Genomic DNA, 9,346 nt, shown 5'->3' on the forward strand with positions numbered 1-9,346 from the left:
AGGTGTGTCTTCCAAGTTGTTTGTTGCTAGCAGATACCATATCTTTGTTTCTCACAGAAATTAGTAATTGTGGAAGGTCTTGGAAAATAACATTCTCATCTGATTATGTTTGTAATTTGGCCTCTGTTCATGTCCATGATCTTGGTTGGAAATCAGACATGATAATTGAGTTAAGAAGTGCAACTTGCTGGCATGAAGATGAAAGCTCCTGTCCAGACGGTTCTACTGAATTGTGTTGTCAGCTTGGGTAAGGTGGGAAACTGTATATCCAGAGTCCTTCTGTTAGTGGTTCTGAGTTAAAGTTCTTAAGATGAGGAAGAAGCATGAGGTCTGGAAAGCAGAAGTGTGGGAACCATGATTCTCGGGTCTTCTGTACCATCAGGAGACAGAGATGCATGGCAACCTGGTGAGCCTGAGTTCCAGCACCGTTTTTTGACTTCTGGCTCTGCCCATGTGGAACAGTCCCAATCAGACATGTTTGATGAACCCAACCCTGTGGATTTCTGGCTACAGAATCTGATCCATGATGGGGGTTTATAGAGGTTACGTGTGGAAGCCAGGACCCCTAGAAAATGGAAGAGAAAAAGTTGGCATCTGGTTTGATTACTTACTTGTGATCACCAGCCAGGTCAATCAAGTAGTGGAACTCAGGCTTGTGGTTGCCCCACAAGCCCCTGTGCATGGTCTGTCTGTATATGGTGGTTCCAAACCCTGGGAGGAATGATTTCTTCACTGGTGCCTTCCAAATCTCATATGAGTTAAGCTCTTGGTGAATTGTAACCTGGAATCGTAAAGGCGGGGATCCTGGGAAACATACCTCCCAGCCTTACCCTCAGTGAAACAACAATTCAGCAGTAACATATCTACCTTTAGATTTCATTGACCTTTCACAGTAGTACCAAGAAATGTAGCACAGTGGGGGTGAGAGGGATATGGAGATGGAAGTTTCATTCATTCATTTATTCCAGGGAATATTATAGCAGAAGTTTAACTATTTCAGATAACACTGGAAGTTAATACCTAAATGGATTATTAAAATATATACAAATGTGTAGGACTTCCCTGCTGGTCCAGTGGTTAAGACTTCACGCTCCCAATGCAAGGGGCACGGGCTCAATCCCTGCTCAGGGAACTAAGATCCCTCGTGCCACATGGCACAGCCCCCCACATAAAATACATACACACATACTGACTTAAGTAGTGTGTCCTCCCCTGCCCCACCACCGATTTCATGTCCACCTGGAATCACTGACACAACCTGATTTGGAATACGGTCTTTGCAGATGTAATCAGGATGTGGTCATATTGGATTGGTGTCGGTCCTAATCCAATGATGTGTATCCTTATAAAAAGAGGGAAATTTGGGCACAGAGACCTGCACAGGAGACAGACATGTCTTCACCATGTAAAGACAGAGCAGAGATTGGTGTGATCTCTGTACAAGCCAAGTCATGCGAAGGATTGTTGGCAACCTCCAGAAGCTAGAAGATATGCCTAGAACACGTTCCTCCTCAGTCTCCAGAAGTAGCCAGCCCTGCTGATCACTTCATTTCATATGGCCAGCCTCCTAAACTGTGAGAAAATAAGTTTCTGTTGTTTAAACCACCGTGTCTCCGGTGCTTTGTTAGGGCAGCCCAAGCAGACTAATGTAGTTCCTAAGGAGGGTGTGGGCCTTGGATATTTGAAGGACAGCCAGAGGCCAGTGTTTCTGGAGCAGAGTGAGCTGGTGGCAAGAACAGCAGAGGTGAGAGGAGAGCAATGACGGTGGGTAGGCACATCATGTCCTGATGCACTGACATGCTGTGGTGCACTGACATTGGCCATGAGTGACAGAGCCTAAAAGTGGCCAGATGAGGGAGCTTTACAAAGTCCCTGTGTTACCTTGAGAATAGACTCTAGGATGTTGTCACTTAAGGTGGTGGATCAGATGGGGTTGGTAGCAGTGGCAATGATGTGCCAGGTTGGAGCCTGGATGTAATTTGAAGTAAGAGCCATCGGAATTTCTTGATGGCTTGAAGGTGGGGTGAGAGGAAGAGTCAAGAGTGGCTCTATTATTTTGTGCAGGAAAAACTGGCATGATGGTATTGCCATCAACTGACATGTAGGTCGTGGGCAATGGAGAAGAATATTGCTGGAGTGTAAGGAGTTGAACTTGGAGTGTGCTGAGATGAAGATGAGATCAGGGCATACTAAGGCAGAAGATAAACTTATGAGAATTTTATTACAATTTAAAAAATATTTTAGGGACTTCCCTGGCGGTCCAGTGTTTAAGACTCTGAGCTTCTACTGCAAGGGGGTGTGGGTTTGATCCCTGGTCTGGGAACTAAGATCCCACATGACCCGTGGTGTGGCCAAAAAATAAAAATAAATTAAAAAAATAAAAACGTATTGTAAGAGAATGTTATTACAAACATTGGTCCCAATGGCAAAAATGTGGGGAAAAAAAGCTCCTACCAGTTGAATCATTTCATGAAAATGGTATAGTCCTACAAGCATAAAAATAGATTAATAAAAGTGCATAAATTACCAAGCTGTGGACGGCAAAACATTTTTGAACAAAAGACACTTGATAGGAACTTCTCTGGTGGTCCAGTGGTTAAGAATCCACCTTCCAATGCAGGGGACACGGGTTCGATCCCTGGTTGGGGAACTAAGATCCCACATGCCAAGGGGCAGCTAAGTCCGAGTGCCACAACTAGAGAAACCCTTGCGCCATAATGAAGACCCAGCACAGCTAAAATTAAAAAATAAATAAAATTTAAAAAGTGGACTGTTAAAGCTGATATTTAAAAAAAAAGACACGATATAAAATGATACATACCATTTGACTCTATTTACATGCAATATAAAACAGGAAAAATGATTGATGAAACTAAAAGTAAATGAAAGGAAATGATTTTTAAAAGTTTGGGATATTGGTAACTGTGAGAGGGCAGGGTGGGGCTTCTGATGGGGCATAAACCCAAGTGGGATGTGGGGGGTGTGACAGCAGCCTCCCTGTCTTGTATGGATTATGACACCATGTGTTAAAAAAAAAGGAGACATAGGGCCCAAAATGTAGTCACTTGTGCTGAATCCCATGTCAGCAAGCCAAAACTTACTACCTAGCCAAATTGCACTTTCAGTCTTTCCCAGGAGTGTGACCTTTAACCAGTCGATCTGGGTTTTCCTGCTCAGCACTAGTGAGGTAATCCCCTCGATAGGCCCCCTCCATCCCCCTTAGGAGGGCGGCATTGCCTGAAACCATGCATTCTTTGCTAATAATTTCCTTTCCACTTTTGAAAACCTTTCCTATTCTGAAGCTCAGTGGTGTGCCTTTCTACTTGCCAGACGGGACACTGCCCAGTTCATCAATTGTTCAATAAAGCCAATTTGATCTTTAAATTTACTCAGTGAATTTTTGCTATTTAACAGATGTGGTGGCAGCAGTGGGATCAAAGGATTTTCCAACGGTATTCAGAGATGACCAGAAACAGAGGCATGGGGGACTTCCCTGGTGGTCCAGTGGTTAAGACTCTGCACTTCCACCACAGGGGGCACAGATTCATCCCAGGGAACTGAGATCCCACATGCCATGTGCCATGCAGCACAGCCAAAAAATAATTAATTAATTTAAAAAAACACACACACAGGCATGGTACCAGCAAACCTTTTTTCGAGTTCACTGTCTTTCTCACCATTTCTGAGGGTTGTGGATAAGTTCCTCTCATTTCTGAGCTCTGCTCTCTGTTGTACTCCCAATCGAATTGACTTTCCAGTCAAGGGTTTAGTGGGTCAGCTTGAGCTGGCAGATGGTTCCATCCAGAACCCTAGTCCCTAGTTCTTAGTTCAGTCTGCAATCTCCTGCTTGTTTGGAATCCCTTTCACAAGTTGCACCCTGCATTTCCCCTTTACTGGGGTTGCTGATACAGTCCTTTCCCCAGTTCCAGTCTATTGATCCCATTTGCTGGAGTCTCCTTATTTAGTCCATGCTGGGATTTTTTTTTTTAATTTGGCCATGCCCTGAGGCATGCTGGATCCTAGTTCCCGACCAGGGATTGGACCTGTGCCCCCTGCAGTGAAAGTGCAGGGTCCTAACCATTGGACTGCCAGGGAAGTCCCCCATGCTGGGAGTTACTGGTGGTGTACATGGACTTCTGCAGCAGTGTGTCTTGGTTGCTGCTGGTTTGTTTTGGTGAACATGTTTATCTTGTTTTGTATAGATAAAGGCTACTGCTAACATGGATCTCAGAAACCAAAAAGCCACAAAACTTGGTGGTCACAGATCAAGAATTTAAGAACTGTTAGAACACTTGCCACCTAACTCAAAGACTTCCATGTTGGGATAAGTTGGTCACAGAATGGGTTGGAATGGTACAAGGTCCCTTGCCAAACTCAAGAAAATTTCTATGCAGTGTAGTACATTGTAAACTACCACAGTTTCCAACTGAGTGGCATGTCCCTTTTAGGTATTAGTTTGACTCCAAGTGACCGAAAGTATAAGAAAGAAATAGAGGGAGGGAGGGAGGGAGGAAAGAAAGGTACATACATACATAAATAAATAAGATCCTTAAATCCACATGGTTAATAAGCATGCCACCTTCCAGTACACCTGTTAGGAACTGTGGTCCCAGAAGCTATAAATATCTGTAAAAATGGCAAAATCTTACTGACAACAACCTACAAATTTTGTGTCTTGAGAACACGGCTTGGGAGCCCCAAAATATGGCCAAACAGAAATGTATATTAATCTCCATTTGCAGCTAGGGTCCTACCAAACTGCTCTCATTCCTCAGGGAAATTAAAACCTAGCGTTACAATGGTTGTTATAAGGAACATTCCAATTAGATAAGATCATTTAAGAAGTGCACTTGGGCTTCCCTGGTGGCGCAGTGGTTGAAAGTCCGCCTGCCGATGCAGGGGACACGGGTTTATGCCCCGGTCAGGGAAGATCCCACATGCCGCGGAGCGGCTGGGCCCATGAGCCATGGCTGCTGGGCCTGCGCGTCCGGAGCCTGTGCTCCGCAACGGGAGAGGCCACAACAGTGAGAGGCCGCGTACCGCAAAAAAAAAAAAAAAAAAAAAAAAAAAGAAGTGCACTTACTAAAAATTTTTAAAATAATAAAAATTTTTAAGAATTAAAAAGAAAGTGCACTTAAAAGTGAGGGCTTCCATGTGAAACAAACAGAATGAGATTAATTGGCATGTAGGGGCCTCCAAAAGTCAAAAAAATTTTCTTAAAAATTCATTACAAAAGGCTAATAGAAAATTAAAGCTATAAGAGGTACCTAGAACAAAAGAACTCATAAAGACAACACTGAACATAGTGGTTATTTTGACAAAACATGTCCACCTTTTATAGTCTCTTATTATCACGAGCAGACCACTAGAAAAAATATTCATTCTTTTAATAGAACAACCAATTTTTACTTTTGCACTAACTTACTTGTCATATTAAAACTTGTTCACCTAAATTTATTCCAATTTAGCCAGTCCTGATGACACAAAAAAATCCTTTCTAAAGATTCCTTTTTTTCACAAAACTTTTACAAATTTCTATGTCCATTTTACCTGTCCTTTGTTTTCTTTCCCGTTTAGAAATAAGTGGCTTTAAGACAAAGTCACTTCGTTTTCCCTTAACAAAATGCATTCCCATTCCTTATACATTTTTCTTTTAATTTTCTTGCATACAAGGATATATTCCTTATTAATCTTAGTAGTTTTAGAAACCTTAATTTATAATGAAACTAAGAAGTAAGCAATTGTGAACTGTTTGTTATACCAATATTTCTTTTCCAATTCAGTAAAAAGTATCTTATTAATAGATCCAAATATCTTTTGTTTTCTGTAATAAGGCAAAAGTAGGTACACTTAGACTTGTTTAGTATTGAATAACTAATGTTTCAGTATTTTGTCTTACTCAGAAATGACATAGACATTCAATGAATTCCCATCATTCAATTTAACGTAGCAAACTCTAAGGGTGTAAATTACCCCCTCAAAATTGGTAAGCTATTCTAAATAGATCTAGCATAAAACAATTATCACTTAAAACTTCACGTAGGGAAAATGGCGGACTAGGAAGACGCAGAATTCGCGTCTCTGCACAACTAGGGCACCTACCAGGCACCAGTGGGGGACCACAGACACCTAAGGGGATGGGAGGAACCCCCAGCGACTGGTTGTTTCAATTATATTTTTATTTTACCTAATATATTTTTCATCTTTCTAATTTTATTTTGTTCTTTGATATTGTACTTCTCCCTTTTTTCTTTCTTTCTTTCTTTCTTTTTTTTTTTTTTGCCACACCACGCAGCTTGCAGGGACCTTGGTCCCCAGGCCGGAGGTCGGGCCCGAGCTCCTGTGGTGGGAGCTCCGAGTCCAAACCGCTGGACTAACAGAGAACCTCAGACCCCAGGGAATATTAATCGGAGTGAAGTCTCCTGGAGGTCCTCATCTCAGCACCAACACCTGGCTCTATCCAACTGCCTGCAAACTCCAGTGCTGAACGCCTCAGGCCAAACAACCAGTAAGACAGGAATACAGGTACTAGCAACACAAGAAACAAATAGATAAACTGGAGCTTATCAAAAGTAAAATCTTATATATATATATATATATATTAAAAAAAAAAAGTAAAATCTTTTGTGCATCCAAGGACACTATCAAGAGAGTGAAAAGACACCCCACAGAGTGGGAGAACATATTGGGAATCATACATGCGATAAGGTTTTATTATCCAGAACACATTAAACAGCCTTGCATATCAATAATAAAAAGGCAAACAACCCAGTTAAAAAATGGGAAAGAAGTTGAATAGACTTTTGTCCAAGAGTGATAAACAAATGGCCAATAAACAGATGAAAATTTTCTCCACATCGCTAATCATCAGGAAAATGCATGTCAAAACCACATGAGATAACCACTTTGCACCTACTAGGATGGCTAGAATCATGGCCAGAAGTGTTGTCGAGGAGAAAAGCAGCGGCGGCGGCTCTAGCGGCAGTAGCAGTAGCGCCGGGTCCAGAGAGTGGAGGTGCTCCTAGAGCAGCGGCAGTTCTGACTACAGCGCAGGGACGAGTCCGGTTCGTGTTCGTCCGCGGAGATCTCTCTCATCTCGCTCGGCTGCGGGAAATCGGGCTGAAGCGACGGAGTCTGCGATGGAGAGAGAAAAGGAACAAATCCGTAAACTCTTTATTGGTGGCCTGAGCTTTGAAACTACAGAAGAAAGTTTGAAGAACTACTGCGAACAATGGGGGAAAACTTACAGACTGTGTGGTAATGAGGGATCCTGCAAGCAAAAGATCATGAGGATTTCGTTTTGTAACTTTTTCATCCATGGCTGAGATCGATGCTGCCATGGCTGCCAGACCTCGTTCAACTATGGGAGAGCGGTTGAACCAAAACATGCTGTTTGCAAGAGAGGAATCTGGAAAGCCAGGGGCTCATGTCACTCTGAAGAAGCTGTTTGTAGGTGGAATTAAAGATGCTGAGGAACATTATCTTAGAGATTACTTTGAGGCATACGGACAAATTGTTACCATTGAGATAATTACTGATAGGCAGTCTGGAAAGAAAAGAGGCTTTGGGTTTGTTACTTTTGATGAGCATGATCCTGTGGATAAGAGTGTGTTGCAGAAATACCATACCATCAATGGTCATAATGCAGAAGTAAGAAAGGCTTTGTCTAGACAAGAAATGCAGGAAGTCCAAAGTTCTAGAAGTGGAAGAGGAGGCCACTTTGGTTTGGAGATTCTCGTGGTGCTGGTGGCAATTTTGGACCAGGACTAGGACCAGGACCAAGTTTTAATATGATAACTTAAGAGGAGGACCTGATGGGTATGGAAGTGGTCCTGGATTTAGAGATGGGTATGCTGGGTATGGAGGAGGGCCTGGAGGTGGCAATTTGGGAGGTGGCCCAGGTTATGGAGGAGGAGGATATGGTAGTAGAGGTTCTGGATCTGGCAACCAGGGTGAGAGCTCCTGGGGTGGGTATGGCATCTATGGAGGAAGAAATCGTGGAAGTGGAAATGGCAATGATTTTGGAAATTATAACCAGCAACCTTCTAACTACGGTCCAATGAAGAGTGGAAACTTTGGTGGTAGCAGGAACATGGGGGGGACCATATGGTGGAGGAAACTATGGTCCAGGAAGCAGTGAAGGAAGTGGGGGTTATGGAGGGAGAAGCCGATATTGATCTTCTTCCTATTTACCATGGGCTTCACTGTATAAATATGAGAGGATTAGAGCCCAGAGGTAACAGAACAGCTTCAGGTTATGGAAATAACAATGTTAAGGGAACTCTTATCTCAGTCATGCATAAATATGCAGTAATATGGCAGAAGACACCAGAGCAGATGCAGAGAGCCATTCTGTGAATGGATTGGATTATTTAATAACATTACTGTGGAGGAAGGATTGTAAAAAAAAAAAAGTGCCTTTGAGACAGTTTATTAGCTTTTTTTTTTTGTGGGCCTCTCACTGTTGTGGCCTCTCCCGTTGCGGAGCACAGGCTCCGGACGCGCAGGCTCAGCGGCCATGGCTCACGGGCCCAGCCACTCCGCGGCATGTGGGATCATCCCGGAGCAGGGCATGAACCCACGTCCCCTGCATCGGCAGGCGGACTCTCAACCACTGCGCCACCAGGGAAGCCCTCTTAGCTTTTTATTTGTTGTTTCTTTCTAGCGGTCTTTGTAAGTGTAGAAGCATTCCTTCTTTGATAATGTTAAATTTGTAAGTTTCAGATGACATGTAAAAGCTTTTTTAAGATTTTTCTCAAAGTTTTGAAAAGCTATTAGCCAGGATCATGGTATAATAAGACATAACATTTTTCCTTTAAAAAAATTTAAGTGTGTCTTAGAGTTAAGAAGCTGTTGTACATTTATGATTTAATAAAATAATTCTAAAGGAAAAAAAAAGAAGTGTTGTCAAGGATATGGAGAAATTAGAACCCTGTACACTGCTGGTGGGAATGTAAAATGGTGCAGGCACTGTGGGTAAGAGCTTGGTGGTTCCTCAAAAAGTTAAACATGAAATTAACCCTGTGAGCCAACATTTCCACTCCTGCCTATACTGAAACAGATGCTCAAATATGTGTACGTGAATGCTGGTTGCAGCACTATTCACAATAGCCAGAAGGTGGAAATGTCCTGAATGTCCATCAGTGGCTGATGGAAATGTCCCAAATGTCCATCAGTGGCTGAATGGATAAACTAAGTGTAACCTGTACATAGGATGAGAATAATAGTCATAAAAAGTAAGGGAAGGGCTTCCCTGGTGGCACAGTTGTTGAGAGTCCGCCTGCCGATGCAGGGGACACGGGTTCATGTCCCGGTCCAGGAGGATCCCACATGCCGCGGAGTGGCT

The 9,346-nt window shown here is 42.8% G+C and overlaps 1 pseudogene; it reads left to right on the forward strand.

The window, feature by feature from the left end:
- LOC101336707 (heterogeneous nuclear ribonucleoproteins A2/B1 pseudogene) overlaps window positions 1-8,198 on the forward strand; it is a 35,616-nt pseudogene extending 27,418 nt beyond the window's left edge.
- The last annotated feature ends 1,148 nt before the right edge of the window (window positions 8,199-9,346 follow it).

The sequence above is a fragment of the Tursiops truncatus genome, chromosome 3, assembly GCF_011762595.2.
Source record: "Tursiops truncatus isolate mTurTru1 chromosome 3, mTurTru1.mat.Y, whole genome shotgun sequence".
NCBI classification, from domain to species: domain Eukaryota; kingdom Metazoa; phylum Chordata; class Mammalia; order Artiodactyla; family Delphinidae; genus Tursiops; species Tursiops truncatus.